This window comes from Ranitomeya imitator, unplaced genomic scaffold (assembly GCF_032444005.1).
Source record: "Ranitomeya imitator isolate aRanImi1 unplaced genomic scaffold, aRanImi1.pri SCAFFOLD_460, whole genome shotgun sequence".
NCBI lineage: Eukaryota > Metazoa > Chordata > Amphibia > Anura > Dendrobatidae > Ranitomeya > Ranitomeya imitator.
This window is the reverse complement of record NW_027194831.1, coordinates 100,405-124,538: the sequence shown is the minus strand read 5'-3', so window position 1 is coordinate 124,538 and position 24,134 is coordinate 100,405. Positions and strand designations below refer to the sequence as shown.

At 42.6% G+C, this 24,134-nt stretch overlaps 16 non-coding genes across 16 annotated transcripts; all 16 read right to left on the bottom strand.

The window, feature by feature from the left end:
- Positions 1 to 22: 22 nt before the first annotated feature.
- Positions 23 to 96, bottom strand: TRNAN-GUU (transfer RNA asparagine (anticodon GUU)). The gene has a single exon. It is a non-coding gene; the product is annotated as a tRNA-Asn (tRNA).
- Positions 97 to 1,202: 1,106 nt separating this feature from the next.
- Positions 1,203 to 1,276, bottom strand: TRNAN-GUU (transfer RNA asparagine (anticodon GUU)). Its single transcript has one exon. It is a non-coding gene; the product is annotated as a tRNA-Asn (tRNA).
- Positions 1,277 to 2,382: 1,106 nt separating this feature from the next.
- TRNAN-GUU (transfer RNA asparagine (anticodon GUU)) lies at positions 2,383 to 2,456 on the bottom strand. Its single transcript has one exon. It is a non-coding gene; the product is annotated as a tRNA-Asn (tRNA).
- Positions 2,457 to 3,562: 1,106 nt separating this feature from the next.
- On the bottom strand, positions 3,563 to 3,636 carry TRNAN-GUU (transfer RNA asparagine (anticodon GUU)). Its single transcript has one exon. It is a non-coding gene; the product is annotated as a tRNA-Asn (tRNA).
- A 1,106-nt stretch (positions 3,637 to 4,742) lies between these two features.
- On the bottom strand, positions 4,743 to 4,816 carry TRNAN-GUU (transfer RNA asparagine (anticodon GUU)). The gene has a single exon. It is a non-coding gene; the product is annotated as a tRNA-Asn (tRNA).
- Positions 4,817 to 5,922: 1,106 nt separating this feature from the next.
- Positions 5,923 to 5,996, bottom strand: TRNAN-GUU (transfer RNA asparagine (anticodon GUU)). Its single transcript has one exon. It is a non-coding gene; the product is annotated as a tRNA-Asn (tRNA).
- Positions 5,997 to 7,708: 1,712 nt separating this feature from the next.
- On the bottom strand, positions 7,709 to 7,782 carry TRNAN-GUU (transfer RNA asparagine (anticodon GUU)). The gene has a single exon. It is a non-coding gene; the product is annotated as a tRNA-Asn (tRNA).
- A 1,712-nt stretch (positions 7,783 to 9,494) lies between these two features.
- Positions 9,495 to 9,568, bottom strand: TRNAN-GUU (transfer RNA asparagine (anticodon GUU)). The gene has a single exon. It is a non-coding gene; the product is annotated as a tRNA-Asn (tRNA).
- Positions 9,569 to 11,280: 1,712 nt separating this feature from the next.
- On the bottom strand, positions 11,281 to 11,354 carry TRNAN-GUU (transfer RNA asparagine (anticodon GUU)). The gene has a single exon. It is a non-coding gene; the product is annotated as a tRNA-Asn (tRNA).
- A 1,712-nt stretch (positions 11,355 to 13,066) lies between these two features.
- Positions 13,067 to 13,140, bottom strand: TRNAN-GUU (transfer RNA asparagine (anticodon GUU)). Its single transcript has one exon. It is a non-coding gene; the product is annotated as a tRNA-Asn (tRNA).
- Positions 13,141 to 14,852: 1,712 nt separating this feature from the next.
- TRNAN-GUU (transfer RNA asparagine (anticodon GUU)) lies at positions 14,853 to 14,926 on the bottom strand. Its single transcript has one exon. It is a non-coding gene; the product is annotated as a tRNA-Asn (tRNA).
- A 1,712-nt stretch (positions 14,927 to 16,638) lies between these two features.
- On the bottom strand, positions 16,639 to 16,712 carry TRNAN-GUU (transfer RNA asparagine (anticodon GUU)). The gene has a single exon. It is a non-coding gene; the product is annotated as a tRNA-Asn (tRNA).
- Positions 16,713 to 18,427: 1,715 nt separating this feature from the next.
- TRNAN-GUU (transfer RNA asparagine (anticodon GUU)) lies at positions 18,428 to 18,501 on the bottom strand. Its single transcript has one exon. It is a non-coding gene; the product is annotated as a tRNA-Asn (tRNA).
- A 1,715-nt stretch (positions 18,502 to 20,216) lies between these two features.
- Positions 20,217 to 20,290, bottom strand: TRNAN-GUU (transfer RNA asparagine (anticodon GUU)). The gene has a single exon. It is a non-coding gene; the product is annotated as a tRNA-Asn (tRNA).
- A 1,720-nt stretch (positions 20,291 to 22,010) lies between these two features.
- On the bottom strand, positions 22,011 to 22,084 carry TRNAN-GUU (transfer RNA asparagine (anticodon GUU)). The gene has a single exon. It is a non-coding gene; the product is annotated as a tRNA-Asn (tRNA).
- A 1,720-nt stretch (positions 22,085 to 23,804) lies between these two features.
- On the bottom strand, positions 23,805 to 23,878 carry TRNAN-GUU (transfer RNA asparagine (anticodon GUU)). The gene has a single exon. It is a non-coding gene; the product is annotated as a tRNA-Asn (tRNA).
- Between the last annotated feature and the right edge of the window lie 256 nt (positions 23,879 to 24,134).

Sequence of the window (24,134 nt, the reverse complement as noted above, 5' to 3'; positions counted from 1 at the left end):
CTACTGAAGCAAAAGGGTGCAACGTCCCTGGGTGGACTCGAACCACCAACCTTTCGGTTAACAGCCGAACGCGCTAACCGATTGCGCCACAGAGACATGATTTTCAACAAAAACAAACAAACATTTGCAAAGCACCAAGAATAATTTAGTTGCCAACAGATAAGAAATGGCTGATAAATTACATGACATAGACCAGAAGGCAGGCAGTAATTAGACTTCAACTCTGAGCATCCTCCACCATAAGCAGAGTGGCGCAGCGGAAGCGTGCTGGGCCCATAACCCAGAGGTCGATGGATCGAAACCATCCTCTGCTAAACGGTTGTGTTTTATACTCTTCATCATTACATTTCATCTAAATGCCCCTGTCTACAGCAAACCCTTTTGGCTCAAAAAAACACTGGTTAAAACCCTGAATCCCAGTTTAACTCGTGCCGCTAAAGGACCAGAAGGCCTTTACGACGTCTCAAAATTTTCTATAAACAAACCATAAAAGGTCAATGGTTCTCCTTGGGATTGTGCTACATCACAACTTTTTTCTTCAAACTATGCAAGTTTTTTTCACTGTCCCCAATTTGATTCTCCATGTACATAGAAAGGGGTTGCTAGAAAGTTGCCCAACTGTATTTGTAGGGCACCAATCACGTTGTAGACTCCTTAAATGTTCTTCCAGTATGCAAAAATGGAATCCACACTTAAAAAAAAAAAAAAAAAGCTTGCAATGGCATGTGTGATTGTATATGAAAATTGTGACCTGGTGTGACGTGAAACTGACGATATGTTTGCCAGGTTTGGGGGATTAGCTCAAGTGGTAGAGCGCTCGCTTAGCATGCGAGAGGTAGCGGGATCGATGCCCGCATTCTCCAATACTACTGCTGAATTCCTTTTTCGCTGGGTTGAATGAATCATTTTTACCACCTGCTCGTGGCACCCATGGCCAAACCTAGTGGGCTTTCAACAATCCTTCGATAGCTCAGCTGGTAGAGCGGAGGACTGTAGCTCTAAATTAGCAATCCTTAGGTCGCTGGTTCAATTCCGGCTCGAAGGAAGTTTTGTTTATCCTATCTCATCCAGAAGGTTTTTCTCCAGTTTATCTCGTGAATTCAAAACATCGTCAGCAAAATGGCTTTTACTTGAGGGAGATGCTTAGCACAAATACAAAAACTTCTTCAACTGTAGCTTACTACTGAAGCAAAAGGGTGCAACGTCCCTGGGTGGACTCGAACCACCAACCTTTCGGTTAACAGCCGAACGCGCTAACCGATTGCGCCACAGAGACATGATTTTCAACAAAAACAAACAAACATTTGCAAAGCACCAAGAATAATTTAGTTGCCAACAGATAAGAAATGGCTGATAAATTACATGACATAGACCAGAAGGCAGGCAGTAATTAGACTTCAACTCTGAGCATCCTCCACCATAAGCAGAGTGGCGCAGCGGAAGCGTGCTGGGCCCATAACCCAGAGGTCGATGGATCGAAACCATCCTCTGCTAAACGGTTGTGTTTTATACTCTTCATCATTACATTTCATCTAAATGCCCCTGTCTACAGCAAACCCTTTTGGCTCAAAAAAACACTGGTTAAAACCCTGAATCCCAGTTTAACTCGTGCCGCTAAAGGACCAGAAGGCCTTTACGACGTCTCAAAATTTTCTATAAACAAACCATAAAAGGTCAATGGTTCTCCTTGGGATTGTGCTACATCACAACTTTTTTCTTCAAACTATGCAAGTTTTTTTCACTGTCCCCAATTTGATTCTCCATGTACATAGAAAGGGGTTGCTAGAAAGTTGCCCAACTGTATTTGTAGGGCACCAATCACGTTGTAGACTCCTTAAATGTTCTTCCAGTATGCAAAAATGGAATCCACACTTAAAAAAAAAAAAAAAAAGCTTGCAATGGCATGTGTGATTGTATATGAAAATTGTGACCTGGTGTGACGTGAAACTGACGATATGTTTGCCAGGTTTGGGGGATTAGCTCAAGTGGTAGAGCGCTCGCTTAGCATGCGAGAGGTAGCGGGATCGATGCCCGCATTCTCCAATACTACTGCTGAATTCCTTTTTCGCTGGGTTGAATGAATCATTTTTACCACCTGCTCGTGGCACCCATGGCCAAACCTAGTGGGCTTTCAACAATCCTTCGATAGCTCAGCTGGTAGAGCGGAGGACTGTAGCTCTAAATTAGCAATCCTTAGGTCGCTGGTTCAATTCCGGCTCGAAGGAAGTTTTGTTTATCCTATCTCATCCAGAAGGTTTTTCTCCAGTTTATCTCGTGAATTCAAAACATCGTCAGCAAAATGGCTTTTACTTGAGGGAGATGCTTAGCACAAATACAAAAACTTCTTCAACTGTAGCTTACTACTGAAGCAAAAGGGTGCAACGTCCCTGGGTGGACTCGAACCACCAACCTTTCGGTTAACAGCCGAACGCGCTAACCGATTGCGCCACAGAGACATGATTTTCAACAAAAACAAACAAACATTTGCAAAGCACCAAGAATAATTTAGTTGCCAACAGATAAGAAATGGCTGATAAATTACATGACATAGACCAGAAGGCAGGCAGTAATTAGACTTCAACTCTGAGCATCCTCCACCATAAGCAGAGTGGCGCAGCGGAAGCGTGCTGGGCCCATAACCCAGAGGTCGATGGATCGAAACCATCCTCTGCTAAACGGTTGTGTTTTATACTCTTCATCATTACATTTCATCTAAATGCCCCTGTCTACAGCAAACCCTTTTGGCTCAAAAAAACACTGGTTAAAACCCTGAATCCCAGTTTAACTCGTGCCGCTAAAGGACCAGAAGGCCTTTACGACGTCTCAAAATTTTCTATAAACAAACCATAAAAGGTCAATGGTTCTCCTTGGGATTGTGCTACATCACAACTTTTTTCTTCAAACTATGCAAGTTTTTTTCACTGTCCCCAATTTGATTCTCCATGTACATAGAAAGGGGTTGCTAGAAAGTTGCCCAACTGTATTTGTAGGGCACCAATCACGTTGTAGACTCCTTAAATGTTCTTCCAGTATGCAAAAATGGAATCCACACTTAAAAAAAAAAAAAAAAAGCTTGCAATGGCATGTGTGATTGTATATGAAAATTGTGACCTGGTGTGACGTGAAACTGACGATATGTTTGCCAGGTTTGGGGGATTAGCTCAAGTGGTAGAGCGCTCGCTTAGCATGCGAGAGGTAGCGGGATCGATGCCCGCATTCTCCAATACTACTGCTGAATTCCTTTTTCGCTGGGTTGAATGAATCATTTTTACCACCTGCTCGTGGCACCCATGGCCAAACCTAGTGGGCTTTCAACAATCCTTCGATAGCTCAGCTGGTAGAGCGGAGGACTGTAGCTCTAAATTAGCAATCCTTAGGTCGCTGGTTCAATTCCGGCTCGAAGGAAGTTTTGTTTATCCTATCTCATCCAGAAGGTTTTTCTCCAGTTTATCTCGTGAATTCAAAACATCGTCAGCAAAATGGCTTTTACTTGAGGGAGATGCTTAGCACAAATACAAAAACTTCTTCAACTGTAGCTTACTACTGAAGCAAAAGGGTGCAACGTCCCTGGGTGGACTCGAACCACCAACCTTTCGGTTAACAGCCGAACGCGCTAACCGATTGCGCCACAGAGACATGATTTTCAACAAAAACAAACAAACATTTGCAAAGCACCAAGAATAATTTAGTTGCCAACAGATAAGAAATGGCTGATAAATTACATGACATAGACCAGAAGGCAGGCAGTAATTAGACTTCAACTCTGAGCATCCTCCACCATAAGCAGAGTGGCGCAGCGGAAGCGTGCTGGGCCCATAACCCAGAGGTCGATGGATCGAAACCATCCTCTGCTAAACGGTTGTGTTTTATACTCTTCATCATTACATTTCATCTAAATGCCCCTGTCTACAGCAAACCCTTTTGGCTCAAAAAAACACTGGTTAAAACCCTGAATCCCAGTTTAACTCGTGCCGCTAAAGGACCAGAAGGCCTTTACGACGTCTCAAAATTTTCTATAAACAAACCATAAAAGGTCAATGGTTCTCCTTGGGATTGTGCTACATCACAACTTTTTTCTTCAAACTATGCAAGTTTTTTTCACTGTCCCCAATTTGATTCTCCATGTACATAGAAAGGGGTTGCTAGAAAGTTGCCCAACTGTATTTGTAGGGCACCAATCACGTTGTAGACTCCTTAAATGTTCTTCCAGTATGCAAAAATGGAATCCACACTTAAAAAAAAAAAAAAAAAGCTTGCAATGGCATGTGTGATTGTATATGAAAATTGTGACCTGGTGTGACGTGAAACTGACGATATGTTTGCCAGGTTTGGGGGATTAGCTCAAGTGGTAGAGCGCTCGCTTAGCATGCGAGAGGTAGCGGGATCGATGCCCGCATTCTCCAATACTACTGCTGAATTCCTTTTTCGCTGGGTTGAATGAATCATTTTTACCACCTGCTCGTGGCACCCATGGCCAAACCTAGTGGGCTTTCAACAATCCTTCGATAGCTCAGCTGGTAGAGCGGAGGACTGTAGCTCTAAATTAGCAATCCTTAGGTCGCTGGTTCAATTCCGGCTCGAAGGAAGTTTTGTTTATCCTATCTCATCCAGAAGGTTTTTCTCCAGTTTATCTCGTGAATTCAAAACATCGTCAGCAAAATGGCTTTTACTTGAGGGAGATGCTTAGCACAAATACAAAAACTTCTTCAACTGTAGCTTACTACTGAAGCAAAAGGGTGCAACGTCCCTGGGTGGACTCGAACCACCAACCTTTCGGTTAACAGCCGAACGCGCTAACCGATTGCGCCACAGAGACATGATTTTCAACAAAAACAAACAAACATTTGCAAAGCACCAAGAATAATTTAGTTGCCAACAGATAAGAAATGGCTGATAAATTACATGACATAGACCAGAAGGCAGGCAGTAATTAGACTTCAACTCTGAGCATCCTCCACCATAAGCAGAGTGGCGCAGCGGAAGCGTGCTGGGCCCATAACCCAGAGGTCGATGGATCGAAACCATCCTCTGCTAAACGGTTGTGTTTTATACTCTTCATCATTACATTTCATCTAAATGCCCCTGTCTACAGCAAACCCTTTTGGCTCAAAAAAACACTGGTTAAAACCCTGAATCCCAGTTTAACTCGTGCCGCTAAAGGACCAGAAGGCCTTTACGACGTCTCAAAATTTTCTATAAACAAACCATAAAAGGTCAATGGTTCTCCTTGGGATTGTGCTACATCACAACTTTTTTCTTCAAACTATGCAAGTTTTTTTCACTGTCCCCAATTTGATTCTCCATGTACATAGAAAGGGGTTGCTAGAAAGTTGCCCAACTGTATTTGTAGGGCACCAATCACGTTGTAGACTCCTTAAATGTTCTTCCAGTATGCAAAAATGGAATCCACACTTAAAAAAAAAAAAAAAAAGCTTGCAATGGCATGTGTGATTGTATATGAAAATTGTGACCTGGTGTGACGTGAAACTGACGATATGTTTGCCAGGTTTGGGGGATTAGCTCAAGTGGTAGAGCGCTCGCTTAGCATGCGAGAGGTAGCGGGATCGATGCCCGCATTCTCCAATACTACTGCTGAATTCCTTTTTCGCTGGGTTGAATGAATCATTTTTACCACCTGCTCGTGGCACCCATGGCCAAACCTAGTGGGCTTTCAACAATCCTTCGATAGCTCAGCTGGTAGAGCGGAGGACTGTAGCTCTAAATTAGCAATCCTTAGGTCGCTGGTTCAATTCCGGCTCGAAGGAAGTTTTGTTTATCCTATCTCATCCAGAAGGTTTTTCTCCAGTTTATCTCGTGAATTCAAAACATCGTCAGCAAAATGGCTTTTACTTGAGGGAGATGCTTAGCACAAATACAAAAACTTCTTCAACTGTAGCTTACTACTGAAGCAAAAGGGTGCAACGTCCCTGGGTGGACTCGAACCACCAACCTTTCGGTTAACAGCCGAACGCGCTAACCGATTGCGCCACAGAGACATGATTTTCAACAAAAACAAACAAACATTTGCAAAGCACCAAGAATAATTTAGTTGCCAACAGATAAGAAATGGCTGATAAATTACATGACATAGACCAGAAGGCAGGCAGTAATTAGACTTCAACTCTGAGCATCCTCCACCATAAGCAGAGTGGCGCAGCGGAAGCGTGCTGGGCCCATAACCCAGAGGTCGATGGATCGAAACCATCCTCTGCTAAACGGTTGTGTTTTATACTCTTCATCATTACATTTCATCTAAATGCCCCTGTCTACAGCAAACCCTTTTGGCTCAAAAAAACACTGGTTAAAACCCTGAATCCCAGTTTAACTCGTGCCGCTAAAGGACCAGAAGGCCTTTACGACGTCTCAAAATTTTCTATAAACAAACCATAAAAGGTCAATGGTTCTCCTTGGGATTGTGCTACATCACAACTTTTTTCACTCTCCCCCAGTTTGATTCTCCATGTACTTAGAAAGGATTTGCTAGAACGTTTACTGTTATTGCAGAAAATGTAAAAAAAAAATGCGCGCTTACGTAAGCGTTGGTGGTATAGTGGTGAGCATAGCTGCCTTCCAAGCAGTTGACCCGGGTTCGATTCCCGGCCAACGCATGGCTTGCTTTTTCACCATTGGTGTTGCGTTTATTCTCTTTTAATGTTTTGTGTTCAAGCTCATGCTCTACTCTTTTCTTACAGTTTAGCAACCACAAAAAGGAGAAAAAAACGAAGAGAAGCGTTCTTAGCTTTTTCAACACTTCATCTAAACCATTTGCTGCTCATCAGTTATTGTTTGAAACTTAGTAGGGTTAGTCCGCAATACAAAAGCAATGCCAAGGTAAACATTGGTATTGTGCTGGTTGGTGTAGCTTCTGTCAAAAGCAAACGCGTTTTGGCTCAAAAATTACTGGTCAAAACCCTGAATCCTGGATCAACTTGTGCCAAAGGACCAGAAGGCCTTCACGACCTCTCAGCAGTTTCTATAAACAAACAAAGCCATAAAAGGTCAATGGTTCTCTTTTGGGATTGTGCTACATCGCAACTTTTTTCTTCAAACTATGCAAGTTTTTTTCACTGTCCCCAATTTGATTCTCCATGTACATAGAAAGGGGTTGCTAGAAAGTTGCCCAACTGTATTTGTAGGGCACCAATCACGTTGTAGACTCCTTAAATGTTCTTCCAGTATGCAAAAATGGAATCCACACTTAAAAAAAAAAAAAAAAAGCTTGCAATGGCATGTGTGATTGTATATGAAAATTGTGACCTGGTGTGACGTGAAACTGACGATATGTTTGCCAGGTTTGGGGGATTAGCTCAAGTGGTAGAGCGCTCGCTTAGCATGCGAGAGGTAGCGGGATCGATGCCCGCATTCTCCAATACTACTGCTGAATTCCTTTTTCGCTGGGTTGAATGAATCATTTTTACCACCTGCTCGTGGCACCCATGGCCAAACCTAGTGGGCTTTCAACAATCCTTCGATAGCTCAGCTGGTAGAGCGGAGGACTGTAGCTCTAAATTAGCAATCCTTAGGTCGCTGGTTCAATTCCGGCTCGAAGGAAGTTTTGTTTATCCTATCTCATCCAGAAGGTTTTTCTCCAGTTTATCTCGTGAATTCAAAACATCGTCAGCAAAATGGCTTTTACTTGAGGGAGATGCTTAGCACAAATACAAAAACTTCTTCAACTGTAGCTTACTACTGAAGCAAAAGGGTGCAACGTCCCTGGGTGGACTCGAACCACCAACCTTTCGGTTAACAGCCGAACGCGCTAACCGATTGCGCCACAGAGACATGATTTTCAACAAAAACAAACAAACATTTGCAAAGCACCAAGAATAATTTAGTTGCCAACAGATAAGAAATGGCTGATAAATTACATGACATAGACCAGAAGGCAGGCAGTAATTAGACTTCAACTCTGAGCATCCTCCACCATAAGCAGAGTGGCGCAGCGGAAGCGTGCTGGGCCCATAACCCAGAGGTCGATGGATCGAAACCATCCTCTGCTAAACGGTTGTGTTTTATACTCTTCATCATTACATTTCATCTAAATGCCCCTGTCTACAGCAAACCCTTTTGGCTCAAAAAAACACTGGTTAAAACCCTGAATCCCAGTTTAACTCGTGCCGCTAAAGGACCAGAAGGCCTTTACGACGTCTCAAAATTTTCTATAAACAAACCATAAAAGGTCAATGGTTCTCCTTGGGATTGTGCTACATCACAACTTTTTTCACTCTCCCCCAGTTTGATTCTCCATGTACTTAGAAAGGATTTGCTAGAACGTTTACTGTTATTGCAGAAAATGTAAAAAAAAAATGCGCGCTTACGTAAGCGTTGGTGGTATAGTGGTGAGCATAGCTGCCTTCCAAGCAGTTGACCCGGGTTCGATTCCCGGCCAACGCATGGCTTGCTTTTTCACCATTGGTGTTGCGTTTATTCTCTTTTAATGTTTTGTGTTCAAGCTCATGCTCTACTCTTTTCTTACAGTTTAGCAACCACAAAAAGGAGAAAAAAACGAAGAGAAGCGTTCTTAGCTTTTTCAACACTTCATCTAAACCATTTGCTGCTCATCAGTTATTGTTTGAAACTTAGTAGGGTTAGTCCGCAATACAAAAGCAATGCCAAGGTAAACATTGGTATTGTGCTGGTTGGTGTAGCTTCTGTCAAAAGCAAACGCGTTTTGGCTCAAAAATTACTGGTCAAAACCCTGAATCCTGGATCAACTTGTGCCAAAGGACCAGAAGGCCTTCACGACCTCTCAGCAGTTTCTATAAACAAACAAAGCCATAAAAGGTCAATGGTTCTCTTTTGGGATTGTGCTACATCGCAACTTTTTTCTTCAAACTATGCAAGTTTTTTTCACTGTCCCCAATTTGATTCTCCATGTACATAGAAAGGGGTTGCTAGAAAGTTGCCCAACTGTATTTGTAGGGCACCAATCACGTTGTAGACTCCTTAAATGTTCTTCCAGTATGCAAAAATGGAATCCACACTTAAAAAAAAAAAAAAAAAGCTTGCAATGGCATGTGTGATTGTATATGAAAATTGTGACCTGGTGTGACGTGAAACTGACGATATGTTTGCCAGGTTTGGGGGATTAGCTCAAGTGGTAGAGCGCTCGCTTAGCATGCGAGAGGTAGCGGGATCGATGCCCGCATTCTCCAATACTACTGCTGAATTCCTTTTTCGCTGGGTTGAATGAATCATTTTTACCACCTGCTCGTGGCACCCATGGCCAAACCTAGTGGGCTTTCAACAATCCTTCGATAGCTCAGCTGGTAGAGCGGAGGACTGTAGCTCTAAATTAGCAATCCTTAGGTCGCTGGTTCAATTCCGGCTCGAAGGAAGTTTTGTTTATCCTATCTCATCCAGAAGGTTTTTCTCCAGTTTATCTCGTGAATTCAAAACATCGTCAGCAAAATGGCTTTTACTTGAGGGAGATGCTTAGCACAAATGCAAAAACTTCTTCAACTGTAGCTTACTACTGAAGCAAAAGGGTGCAACGTCCCTGGGTGGACTCGAACCACCAACCTTTCGGTTAACAGCCGAACGCGCTAACCGATTGCGCCACAGAGACATGATTTTCAACAAAAACAAACAAACATTTGCAAAGCACCAAGAATAATTTAGTTGCCAACAGATAAGAAATGGCTGATAAATTACATGACATAGACCAGAAGGCAGGCAGTAATTAGACTTCAACTCTGAGCATCCTCCACCATAAGCAGAGTGGCGCAGCGGAAGCGTGCTGGGCCCATAACCCAGAGGTCGATGGATCGAAACCATCCTCTGCTAAACGGTTGTGTTTTATACTCTTCATCATTACATTTCATCTAAATGCCCCTGTCTACAGCAAACCCTTTTGGCTCAAAAAAACACTGGTTAAAACCCTGAATCCCAGTTCAACTCGTGCCGCTAAAGGACCAGAAGGCCTTTACGACGTCTCAAAATTTTCTATAAACAAACCATAAAAGGTCAATGGTTCTCCTTGGGATTGTGCTACATCACAACTTTTTTCACTCTCCCCCAGTTTGATTCTCCATGTACTTAGAAAGGATTTGCTAGAACGTTTACTGTTATTGCAGAAAATGTAAAAAAAAAATGCGCGCTTACGTAAGCGTTGGTGGTATAGTGGTGAGCATAGCTGCCTTCCAAGCAGTTGACCCGGGTTCGATTCCCGGCCAACGCATGGCTTGCTTTTTCACCATTGGTGTTGCGTTTATTCTCTTTTAATGTTTTGTGTTCAAGCTCATGCTCTACTCTTTTCTTACAGTTTAGCAACCACAAAAAGGAGAAAAAAACGAAGAGAAGCGTTCTTAGCTTTTTCAACACTTCATCTAAACCATTTGCTGCTCATCAGTTATTGTTTGAAACTTAGTAGGGTTAGTCCGCAATACAAAAGCAATGCCAAGGTAAACATTGGTATTGTGCTGGTTGGTGTAGCTTCTGTCAAAAGCAAACGCGTTTTGGCTCAAAAATTACTGGTCAAAACCCTGAATCCTGGATCAACTTGTGCCAAAGGACCAGAAGGCCTTCACGACCTCTCAGCAGTTTCTATAAACAAACAAAGCCATAAAAGGTCAATGGTTCTCTTTTGGGATTGTGCTACATCGCAACTTTTTTCTTCAAACTATGCAAGTTTTTTTCACTGTCCCCAATTTGATTCTCCATGTACATAGAAAGGGGTTGCTAGAAAGTTGCCCAACTGTATTTGTAGGGCACCAATCACGTTGTAGACTCCTTAAATGTTCTTCCAGTATGCAAAAATGGAATCCACACTTAAAAAAAAAAAAAAAAAGCTTGCAATGGCATGTGTGATTGTATATGAAAATTGTGACCTGGTGTGACGTGAAACTGACGATATGTTTGCCAGGTTTGGGGGATTAGCTCAAGTGGTAGAGCGCTCGCTTAGCATGCGAGAGGTAGCGGGATCGATGCCCGCATTCTCCAATACTACTGCTGAATTCCTTTTTCGCTGGGTTGAATGAATCATTTTTACCACCTGCTCGTGGCACCCATGGCCAAACCTAGTGGGCTTTCAACAATCCTTCGATAGCTCAGCTGGTAGAGCGGAGGACTGTAGCTCTAAATTAGCAATCCTTAGGTCGCTGGTTCAATTCCGGCTCGAAGGAAGTTTTGTTTATCCTATCTCATCCAGAAGGTTTTTCTCCAGTTTATCTCGTGAATTCAAAACATCGTCAGCAAAATGGCTTTTACTTGAGGGAGATGCTTAGCACAAATGCAAAAACTTCTTCAACTGTAGCTTACTACTGAAGCAAAAGGGTGCAACGTCCCTGGGTGGACTCGAACCACCAACCTTTCGGTTAACAGCCGAACGCGCTAACCGATTGCGCCACAGAGACATGATTTTCAACAAAAACAAACAAACATTTGCAAAGCACCAAGAATAATTTAGTTGCCAACAGATAAGAAATGGCTGATAAATTACATGACATAGACCAGAAGGCAGGCAGTAATTAGACTTCAACTCTGAGCATCCTCCACCATAAGCAGAGTGGCGCAGCGGAAGCGTGCTGGGCCCATAACCCAGAGGTCGATGGATCGAAACCATCCTCTGCTAAACGGTTGTGTTTTATACTCTTCATCATTACATTTCATCTAAATGCCCCTGTCTACAGCAAACCCTTTTGGCTCAAAAAAACACTGGTTAAAACCCTGAATCCCAGTTCAACTCGTGCCGCTAAAGGACCAGAAGGCCTTTACGACGTCTCAAAATTTTCTATAAACAAACCATAAAAGGTCAATGGTTCTCCTTGGGATTGTGCTACATCACAACTTTTTTCACTCTCCCCCAGTTTGATTCTCCATGTACTTAGAAAGGATTTGCTAGAACGTTTACTGTTATTGCAGAAAATGTAAAAAAAAAATGCGCGCTTACGTAAGCGTTGGTGGTATAGTGGTGAGCATAGCTGCCTTCCAAGCAGTTGACCCGGGTTCGATTCCCGGCCAACGCATGGCTTGCTTTTTCACCATTGGTGTTGCGTTTATTCTCTTTTAATGTTTTGTGTTCAAGCTCATGCTCTACTCTTTTCTTACAGTTTAGCAACCACAAAAAGGAGAAAAAAACGAAGAGAAGCGTTCTTAGCTTTTTCAACACTTCATCTAAACCATTTGCTGCTCATCAGTTATTGTTTGAAACTTAGTAGGGTTAGTCCGCAATACAAAAGCAATGCCAAGGTAAACATTGGTATTGTGCTGGTTGGTGTAGCTTCTGTCAAAAGCAAACGCGTTTTGGCTCAAAAATTACTGGTCAAAACCCTGAATCCTGGATCAACTTGTGCCAAAGGACCAGAAGGCCTTCACGACCTCTCAGCAGTTTCTATAAACAAACAAAGCCATAAAAGGTCAATGGTTCTCTTTTGGGATTGTGCTACATCGCAACTTTTTTCTTCAAACTATGCAAGTTTTTTTCACTGTCCCCAATTTGATTCTCCATGTACATAGAAAGGGGTTGCTAGAAAGTTGCCCAACTGTATTTGTAGGGCACCAATCACGTTGTAGACTCCTTAAATGTTCTTCCAGTATGCAAAAATGGAATCCACACTTAAAAAAAAAAAAAAAAAGCTTGCAATGGCATGTGTGATTGTATATGAAAATTGTGACCTGGTGTGACGTGAAACTGACGATATGTTTGCCAGGTTTGGGGGATTAGCTCAAGTGGTAGAGCGCTCGCTTAGCATGCGAGAGGTAGCGGGATCGATGCCCGCATTCTCCAATACTACTGCTGAATTCCTTTTTCGCTGGGTTGAATGAATCATTTTTACCACCTGCTCGTGGCACCCATGGCCAAACCTAGTGGGCTTTCAACAATCCTTCGATAGCTCAGCTGGTAGAGCGGAGGACTGTAGCTCTAAATTAGCAATCCTTAGGTCGCTGGTTCAATTCCGGCTCGAAGGAAGTTTTGTTTATCCTATCTCATCCAGAAGGTTTTTCTCCAGTTTATCTCGTGAATTCAAAACATCGTCAGCAAAATGGCTTTTACTTGAGGGAGATGCTTAGCACAAATACAAAAACTTCTTCAACTGTAGCTTACTACTGAAGCAAAAGGGTGCAACGTCCCTGGGTGGACTCGAACCACCAACCTTTCGGTTAACAGCCGAACGCGCTAACCGATTGCGCCACAGAGACATGATTTTCAACAAAAACAAACAAACATTTGCAAAGCACCAAGAATAATTTAGTTGCCAACAGATAAGAAATGGCTGATAAATTACATGACATAGACCAGAAGGCAGGCAGTAATTAGACTTCAACTCTGAGCATCCTCCACCATAAGCAGAGTGGCGCAGCGGAAGCGTGCTGGGCCCATAACCCAGAGGTCGATGGATCGAAACCATCCTCTGCTAAACGGTTGTGTTTTATACTCTTCATCATTACATTTCATCTAAATGCCCCTGTCTACAGCAAACCCTTTTGGCTCAAAAAAACACTGGTTAAAACCCTGAATCCCAGTTTAACTCGTGCCGCTAAAGGACCAGAAGGCCTTTACGACGTCTCAAAATTTTCTATAAACAAACCATAAAAGGTCAATGGTTCTCCTTGGGATTGTGCTACATCACAACTTTTTTCACTCTCCCCCAGTTTGATTCTCCATGTACTTAGAAAGGATTTGCTAGAACGTTTACTGTTATTGCAGAAAATGTAAAAAAAAAATGCGCGCTTACGTAAGCGTTGGTGGTATAGTGGTGAGCATAGCTGCCTTCCAAGCAGTTGACCCGGGTTCGATTCCCGGCCAACGCATGGCTTGCTTTTTCACCATTGGTGTTGCGTTTATTCTCTTTTAATGTTTTGTGTTCAAGCTCATGCTCTACTCTTTTCTTACAGTTTAGCAACCACAAAAAGGAGAAAAAAACGAAGAGAAGCGTTCTTAGCTTTTTCAACACTTCATCTAAACCATTTGCTGCTCATCAGTTATTGTTTGAAACTTAGTAGGGTTAGTCCGCAATACAAAAGCAATGCCAAGGTAAACATTGGTATTGTGCTGGTTGGTGTAGCTTCTGTCAAAAGCAAACGCGTTTTGGCTCAAAAATTACTGGTCAAAACCCTGAATCCTGGATCAACTTGTGCCAAAGGACCAGAAGGCCTTCACGACCTCTCAGCAGTTTCTATAAACAAACAAAGCCATAAAAGGTCAATGGTTCTCTTTTGGGATTGTGCTACATCGCAACTTTTTTCTTCAAACTATGCAAGTTTTTTTCACTGTCCCCAATTTGATTCTCCATGTACATAGAAAGGGGTTGCTAGAAAGTTGCCCAACTGTATTTGTAGGGCACCAATCACGTTGTAGACTCCTTAAATGTTCTTCCAGTATGCAAAAATGGAATCCACACTTAAAAAAAAAAAAAAAAAGCTTGCAATGGCATGTGTGATTGTATATGAAAATTGTGACCTGGTGTGACGTGAAACTGACGATATGTTTGCCAGGTTTGGGGGATTAGCTCAAGTGGTAGAGCGCTCGCTTAGCATGCGAGAGGTAGCGGGATCGATGCCCGCATTCTCCAATACTACTGCTGAATTCCTTTTTCGCTGGGTTGAATGAATCATTTTTACCACCTGCTCGTGGCACCCATGGCCAAACCTAGTGGGCTTTCAACAATCCTTCGATAGCTCAGCTGGTAGAGCGGAGGACTGTAGCTCTAAATTAGCAATCCTTAGGTCGCTGGTTCAATTCCGGCTCGAAGGAAGTTTTGTTTATCCTATCTCATCCAGAAGGTTTTTCTCCAGTTTATCTCGTGAATTCAAAACATCGTCAGCAAAATGGCTTTTACTTGAGGGAGATGCTTAGCACAAATACAAAAACTTCTTCAACTGTAGCTTACTACTGAAGCAAAAGGGTGCAACGTCCCTGGGTGGACTCGAACCACCAACCTTTCGGTTAACAGCCGAACGCGCTAACCGATTGCGCCACAGAGACATGATTTTCAACAAAAACAAACAAACATTTGCAAAGCACCAAGAATAATTTAGTTGCCAACAGATAAGAAATGGCTGATAAATTACATGACATAGACCAGAAGGCAGGCAGTAATTAGACTTCAACTCTGAGCATCCTCCACCATAAGCAGAGTGGCGCAGCGGAAGCGTGCTGGGCCCATAACCCAGAGGTCGATGGATCGAAACCATCCTCTGCTAAACGGTTGTGTTTTATACTCTTCATCATTACATTTCATCTAAATGCCCCTGTCTACAGCAAACCCTTTTGGCTCAAAAAAACACTGGTTAAAACCCTGAATCCCAGTTTAACTCGTGCCGCTAAAGGACCAGAAGGCCTTTACGACGTCTCAAAATTTTCTATAAACAAACCATAAAAGGTCAATGGTTCTCCTTGGGATTGTGCTACATCACAACTTTTTTCACTCTCCCCCAGTTTGATTCTCCATGTACTTAGAAAGGATTTGCTAGAACGTTTACTGTTATTGCAGAAAATGTAAAAAAAAAATGCGCGCTTACGTAAGCGTTGGTGGTATAGTGGTGAGCATAGCTGCCTTCCAAGCAGTTGACCCGGGTTCGATTCCCGGCCAACGCATGGCTTGCTTTTTCACCATTGGTGTTGCGTTTATTCTCTTTTAATGTTTTGTGTTCAAGCTCATGCTCTACTCTTTTCTTACAGTTTAGCAACCACAAAAAGGAGAAAAAAACGAAGAGAAGCGTTCTTAGCTTTTTCAACACTTCATCTAAACCATTTGCTGCTCATCAGTTATTGTTTGAAACTTAGTAGGGTTAGTCCGCAATACAAAAGCAATGCCAAGGTAAACATTGGTATTGTGCTGGTTGGTGTAGCTTCTGTCAAAAGCAAACGCGTTTTGGCTCAAAAATTACTGGTCAAAACCCTGAATCCTGGATCAACTTGTGCCAAAGGACCAGAAGGCCTTCACGACCTCTCAGCAGTTTCTATAAACAAACAAAGCCATAAAAGGTCAATGGTTCTCTTTTGGGATTGTGCTACATCGCAACTTTTTTCTTCAAACTATGCAAGTTTTTTTCACTGTCCCCAATTTGATTCTCCATGTACATAGAAAGGGGTTGCTAGAAAGTTGCCCAACTGTATTTGTAGGGCACCAATCACGTTGTAGACTCCTTAAATGTTCTTCCAGTATGCAAAAATGGAATCCACACTTAAAAAAAAAAAAAAAAAGCTTGCAATGGCATGTGTGATTGTATATGAAAATTGTGACCTGGTGTGACGTGAAACTGACGATATGTTTGCCAGGTTTGGGGGATTAGCTCAAGTGGTAGAGCGCTCGCTTAGCATGCGAGAGGTAGCGGGATCGATGCCCGCATTCTCCAATACTACTGCTGAATTCCTTTTTCGCTGGGTTGAATGAATCATTTTTACCACCTGCTCGTGGCACCCATGGCCAAACCTAGTGGGCTTTCAACAATCCTTCGATAGCTCAGCTGGTAGAGCGGAGGACTGTAGCTCTAAATTAGCAATCCTTAGGTCGCTGGTTCAATTCCGGCTCGAAGGAAGTTTTGTTTATCCTATCTCATCCAGAAGGTTTTTCTCCAGTTTATCTCGTGAATTCAAAACATCGTCAGCAAAATGGCTTTTACTTGAGGGAGATGCTTAGCACAAATGCAAAAACTTCTTCAACTGTAGCTTACTACTGAAGCAAAAGGGTGCAACGTCCCTGGGTGGACTCGAACCACCAACCTTTCGGTTAACAGCCGAACGCGCTAACCGATTGCGCCACAGAGACATGATTTTCAACAAAAACAAACAAACATTTGCAAAGCACCAAGAATAATTTAGTTGCCAACAGATAAGAAATGGCTGATAAATTACATGACATAGACCAGAAGGCAGGCAGTAATTAGACTTCAACTCTGAGCATCCTCCACCATAAGCAGAGTGGCGCAGCGGAAGCGTGCTGGGCCCATAACCCAGAGGTCGATGGATCGAAACCATCCTCTGCTAAACGGTTGTGTTTTATACTCTTCATCATTACATTTCATCTAAATGCCCCTGTCTACAGCAAACCCTTTTGGCTCAAAAAAACACTGGTTAAAACCCTGAATCCCAGTTCAACTCGTGCCGCTAAAGGACCAGAAGGCCTTTACGACGTCTCAAAATTTTCTATAAACAAACCATAAAAGGTCAATGGTTCTCCTTGGGATTGTGCTACATCACAACTTTTTTCACTCTCCCCCAGTTTGATTCTCCATGTACTTAGAAAGGATTTGCTAGAACGTTTACTGTTATTGCAGAAAATGTAAAAAAAAAATGCGCGCTTACGTAAGCGTTGGTGGTATAGTGGTGAGCATAGCTGCCTTCCAAGCAGTTGACCCGGGTTCGATTCCCGGCCAACGCATGGCTTGCTTTTTCACCATTGGTGTTGCGTTTATTCTCTTTTAATGTTTTGTGTTCAAGCTCATGCTCTACTCTTTTCTTACAGTTTAGCAACCACAAAAAGGAGAAAAAAACGAAGAGAAGCGTTCTTAGCTTTTTCAACACTTCATCTAAACCATTTGCTGCTCATCAGTTATTGTTTGAAACTTAGTAGGGTTAGTCCGCAATACAAAAGCAATGCCAAGGTAAACATTGGTATTGTGCTGGTTGGTGTAGCTTCTGTCAAAAGCAAACGCGTTTTGGCTCAAAAATTACTGGTCAAAACCCTGAATCCTGGATCAACTTGTGCCAAAGGACCAGAAGGCCTTCACGACCTCTCAGCAGTTTCTATAAACAAACAAAGCCATAAAAGGTCAATGGTTCTCTTTTGGGATTGTGCTACATCGCAACTTTTTTCTTCAAACTATGCAAGTTTTTTTCACTGTCCCCAATTTGATTCTCCATGTACATAGAAAGGGGTTGCTAGAAAGTTGCCCAACTGTATTTGTAGGGCACCAATCACGTTGTAGACTCCTTAAATGTTCTTCCAGTATGCAAAAATGGAATCCACACTTAAAAAAAAAAAAAAAAAAAAGCTTGCAATGGCATGTGTGATTGTATATGAAAATTGTGACCTGGTGTGACGTGAAACTGACGATATGTTTGCCAGGTTTGGGGGATTAGCTCAAGTGGTAGAGCGCTCGCTTAGCATGCGAGAGGTAGCGGGATCGATGCCCGCATTCTCCAATACTACTGCTGAATTCCTTTTTCGCTGGGTTGAATGAATCATTTTTACCACCTGCTCGTGGCACCCATGGCCAAACCTAGTGGGCTTTCAACAATCCTTCGATAGCTCAGCTGGTAGAGCGGAGGACTGTAGCTCTAAATTAGCAATCCTTAGGTCGCTGGTTCAATTCCGGCTCGAAGGAAGTTTTGTTTATCCTATCTCATCCAGAAGGTTTTTCTCCAGTTTATCTCGTGAATTCAAAACATCGTCAGCAAAATGGCTTTTACTTGAGGGAGATGCTTAGCACAAATGCAAAAACTTCTTCAACTGTAGCTTACTACTGAAGCAAAAGGGTGCAACGTCCCTGGGTGGACTCGAACCACCAACCTTTCGGTTAACAGCCGAACGCGCTAACCGATTGCGCCACAGAGACATGATTTTCAACAAAAACAAACAAACATTTGCAAAGCACCAAGAATAATTTAGTTGCCAACAGATAAGAAATGGCTGATAAATTACATGACATAGACCAGAAGGCAGGCAGTAATTAGACTTCAACTCTGAGCATCCTCCACCATAAGCAGAGTGGCGCAGCGGAAGCGTGCTGGGCCCATAACCCAGAGGTCGATGGATCGAAACCATCCTCTGCTAAACGGTTGTGTTTTATACTCTTCATCATTACATTTCATCTAAATGCCCCTGTCTACAGCAAACCCTTTTGGCTCAAAAAAACACTGGTTAAAACCCTGAATCCCAGTTCAACTTGTGCCGCTAAAGGACCAGAAGGCCTTTACGACGTCTCAAAATTTTCTATAAACAAACCATAAAAGGTCAATGGTTCTCCTTGGGATTGTGCTACATCACAACTTTTTTCACTCTCCCCCAGTTTGATTCTCCATGTACTTAGAAAGGATTTGCTAGAACGTTTACTGTTATTGCAGAAAATGTAAAAAAAAAATGCGCGCTTACGTAAGCGTTGGTGGTATAGTGGTGAGCATAGCTGCCTTCCAAGCAGTTGACCCGGGTTCGATTCCCGGCCAACGCATGGCTTGCTTTTTCACCATTGGTGTTGCGTTTATTCTCTTTTAATGTTTTGTGTTCAAGCTCATGCTCTACTCTTTTCTTACAGTTTAGCAACCACAAAAAGGAGAAAAAAACGAAGAGAAGCGTTCTTAGCTTTTTCAACACTTCATCTAAACCATTTGCTGCTCATCAGTTATTGTTTGAAACTTAGTAGGGTTAGTCCGCAATACAAAAGCAATGCCAAGGTAAACATTGGTATTGTGCTGGTTGGTGTAGCTTCTGTCAAAAGCAAACGCGTTTTGGCTCAAAAATTACTGGTCAAAACCCTGAATCCTGGATCAACTTGTGCCAAAGGACCAGAAGGCCTTCACGACCTCTCAGCAGTTTCTATAAACAAACAAAGCCATAAAAGGTCAATGGTTCTCTTTTGGGATTGTGCTACATCGCAACTTTTTTCTTCAAACTATGCAAGTTTTTTTCACTGTCCCCAATTTGATTCTCCATGTACATAGAAAGGGGTTGCTAGAAAGTTGCCCAACTGTATTTGTAGGGCACCAATCACGTTGTAGACTCCTTAAATGTTCTTCCAGTATGCAAAAATGGAATCCACACTTAAAAAAAAAAAAAAAAAAAAGCTTGCAATGGCATGTGTGATTGTATATGAAAATTGTGACCTGGTGTGACGTGAAACTGACGATATGTTTGCCAGGTTTGGGGGATTAGCTCAAGTGGTAGAGCGCTCGCTTAGCATGCGAGAGGTAGCGGGATCGATGCCCGCATTCTCCAATACTACTGCTGAATTCCTTTTTCGCTGGGTTGAATGAATCATTTTTACCACCTGCTCGTGGCACCCATGGCCAAACCTAGTGGGCTTTCAACAATCCTTCGATAGCTCAGCTGGTAGAGCGGAGGACTGTAGCTCTAAATTAGCAATCCTTAGGTCGCTGGTTCAATTCCGGCTCGAAGGAAGTTTTGTTTATCCTATCTCATCCAGAAGGTTTTTCTCCAGTTTATCTCGTGAATTCAAAACATCGTCAGCAAAATGGCTTTTACTTGAGGGAGATGCTTAGCACAAATGCAAAAACTTCTTCAACTGTAGCTTACTACTGAAGCAAAAGGGTGCAACGTCCCTGGGTGGACTCGAACCACCAACCTTTCGGTTAACAGCCGAACGCGCTAACCGATTGCGCCACAGAGACATGATTTTCAACAAAAACAAACAAACATTTGCAAAGCACCAAGAATAATTTAGTTGCCAACAGATAAGAAATGGCTGATAAATTACATGACATAGACCAGAAGGCAGGCAGTAATTAGACTTCAACTCTGAGCATCCTCCACCATAAGCAGAGTGGCGCAGCGGAAGCGTGCTGGGCCCATAACCCAGAGGTCGATGGATCGAAACCATCCTCTGCTAAACGGTTGTGTTTTATACTCTTCATCATTACATTTCATCTAAATGCCCCTGTCTACAGCAAACCCTTTTGGCTCAAAAAAACACTGGTTAAAACCCTGAATCCCAGTTCAACTCGTGCCGCTAAAGGACCAGAAGGCCTTTACGACGTCTCAAAATTTTCTATAAACAAACCATAAAAGGTCAATGGTTCTCCTTGGGATTGTGCTACATCACAACTTTTTTCACTCTCCCCCAGTTTGATTCTCCATGTACTTAGAAAGGATTTGCTAGAACGTTTACTGTTATTGCAGAAAATGTAAAAAAAAAATGCGCGCTTACGTAAGCGTTGGTGGTATAGTGGTGAGCATAGCTGCCTTCCAAGCAGTTGACCCGGGTTCGATTCCCGGCCAACGCATGGCTTGCTTTTTCACCATTGGTGTTGCGTTTATTCTCTTTTAATGTTTTGTGTTCAAGCTCATGCTCTACTCTTTTCTTACAGTTTAGCAACCACAAAAAGGAGAAAAAAACGAAGAGAAGCGTTCTTAGCTTTTTCAACACTTCATCTAAACCATTTGCTGCTCATCAGTTATTGTTTGAAACTTAGTAGGGTTAGTCCGCAATACAAAAGCAATGCCAAGGTAAACATTGGTATTGTGCTGGTTGGTGTAGCTTCTGTCAAAAGCAAACGCGTTTTGGCTCAAAAATTACTGGTCAAAACCCTGAATCCTGGATCAACTTGTGCCAAAGGACCAGAAGGCCTTCACGACCTCTCAGCAGTTTCTATAAACAAACAAAGCCATAAAAGGTCAATGGTTCTCTTTTGGGATTGTGCTACATCGCAACTTTTTTCTTCAAACTATGCAAGTTTTTTTCACTGTCCCCAATTTGATTCTCCATGTACATAGAAAGGGGTTGCTAGAAAGTTGCCCAACTGTATTTGTAGGGCACCAATCACGTTGTAGACTCCTTAAATGTTCTTCCAGTATGCAAAAATGGAATCCACACTTAAAAAAAAAAAAAAAAAAAAAAAAAGCTTGCAATGGCATGTGTGATTGTATATGAAAATTGTGACCTGGTGTGACGTGAAACTGACGATATGTTTGCTAGGTTTGGGGGATTAGCTCAAGTGGTAGAGCGCTCGCTTAGCATGCGAGAGGTAGCGGGATCGATGCCCGCATTCTCCAATACTACTGCTGAATTCCTTTTTCGCTGGGTTGAATGAATCATTTTTACCACCTGCTCGTGGCACCCATGGCCAAACCTAGTGGGCTTTCAACAATCCTTCGATAGCTCAGCTGGTAGAGCGGAGGACTGTAGCTCTAAATTAGCAATCCTTAGGTCGCTGGTTCAATTCCGGCTCGAAGGAAGTTTTGTTTATCCTATCTCATCCAGAAGGTTTTTCTCCAGTTTATCTCGTGAATTCAAAACATCGTCAGCAAAATGGCTTTTACTTGAGGGAGATGCTTAGCACAAATGCAAAAACTTCTTCAACTGTAGCTTACTACTGAAGCAAAAGGGTGCAACGTCCCTGGGTGGACTCGAACCACCAACCTTTCGGTTAACAGCCGAACGCGCTAACCGATTGCGCCACAGAGACATGATTTTCAACAAAAACAAACAAACATTTGCAAAGCACCAAGAATAATTTAGTTGCCAACAGATAAGAAATGGCTGATAAATTACATGACATAGACCAGAAGGCAGGCAGTAATTAGACTTCAACTCTGAGCATCCTCCACCATAAGCAGAGTGGCGCAGCGGAAGCGTGCTGGGCCCATAACCCAGAGGTCGATGGATCGAAACCATCCTCTGCTAAACGGTTGTGTTTTATACTCTTCATCATTACATTTCATCTAAATGCCCCTGTCTACAGCAAACCCTTTTGGCTCAAAAAAACACTGGTTAAAACCCTGAATCCCAGTTCAACTCGTGCCGCTAAAGGACCAGAAGGCCTTTACGACGTCTCAAAATTTTCTATAAACAAACCATAAAAGGTCAATGGTTCTCCTTGGGATTGTGCTACATCACAACTTTTTTCACTCTCCCCCAGTTTGATTCTCCATGTACTTAGAAAGGATTTGCTAGAACGTTTACTGTTATTGCAGAAAATGTAAAAAAAAAATGCGCGCTTACGTAAGCGTTGGTGGTATAGTGGTGAGCATAGCTGCCTTCCAAGCAGTTGACCCGGGTTCGATTCCCGGCCAACGCATGGCTTGCTTTTTCACCATTGGTGTTGCGTTTATTCTCTTTTAATGTTTTGTGTTCAAGCTCATGCTCTACTCTTTTCTTACAGTTTAGCAACCACAAAAAGGAGAAAAAAACGAAGAGAAGCGTTCTTAGCTTTTTCAACACTTCATCTAAACCATTTGCTGCTCATCAGTTATTGTTTGAAACTTAGTAGGGTTAGTCCGCAATACAAAAGCAATGCCAAGGTAAACATTGGTATTGTGCTGGTTGGTGTAGCTTCTGTCAAAAGCAAACGCGTTTTGGCTCAAAAATTACTGGTCAAAACCCTGAATCCTGGATCAACTTGTGCCAAAGGACCAGAAGGCCTTCACGACCTCTCAGCAGTTTCTATAAACAAACAAAGCCATAAAAGGTCAATGGTTCTCTTTTGGGATTGTGCTACATCGCAACTTTTTTCTTCAAACTATGCAAGTTTTTTTCACTGTCCCCAATTTGATTCTCCATGTACATAGAAAGAGGTTGCTAGAAAGTTGCCCAACTGTATTTGTAGGGCACCAATCACGTTGTAGACTCCTTAAATGTTCTTCCAGTATGCAAAAATGGAATCCACACTTAAAAAAAAAAAAAAAAAAAAAAAAAGCTTGCAATGGCATGTGTGATTGTATATGAAAATTGTGACCTGGTGTGACGTGAAACTGACGATATGTTTGCCAGGTTTGGGGGATTAGCTCAAGTGGTAGAGCGCTCGCTTAGCATGCGAGAGGTAGCGGGATCGATGCCCGCATTCTCCAATACTACTGCTGAATTCCTTTTTCGCTGGGTTGAATGAATCATTTTTACCACCTGCTCGTGGCACCCATGGCCAAACCTAGTGGGCTTTCAACAATCCTTCGATAGCTCAGCTGGTAGAGCGGAGGACTGTAGCTCTAAATTAGCAATCCTTAGGTCGCTGGTTCAATTCCGGCTCGAAGGAAGTTTTGTTTATCCTATCTCATCCAGAAGGTTTTTCTCCAGTTTATCTCGTGAATTCAAAACATCGTCAGCAAAATGGCTTTTACTTGAGGGAGATGCTTAGCACAAATGCAAAAACTTCTTCAACTGTAGCTTACTACTGAAGCAAAAGGGTGCAACGTCCCTGGGTGGACTCGAACCACCAACCTTTCGGTTAACAGCCGAACGCGCTAACCGATTGCGCCACAGAGACATGATTTTCAACAAAAACAAACAAACATTTGCAAAGCACCAAGAATAATTTAGTTGCCAACAGATAAGAAATGGCTGATAAATTACATGACATAGACCAGAAGGCAGGCAGTAATTAGACTTCAACTCTGAGCATCCTCCACCATAAGCAGAGTGGCGCAGCGGAAGCGTGCTGGGCCCATAACCCAGAGGTCGATGGATCGAAACCATCCTCTGCTAAACGGTTGTGTTTTATACTCTTCATCATTACATTTCAT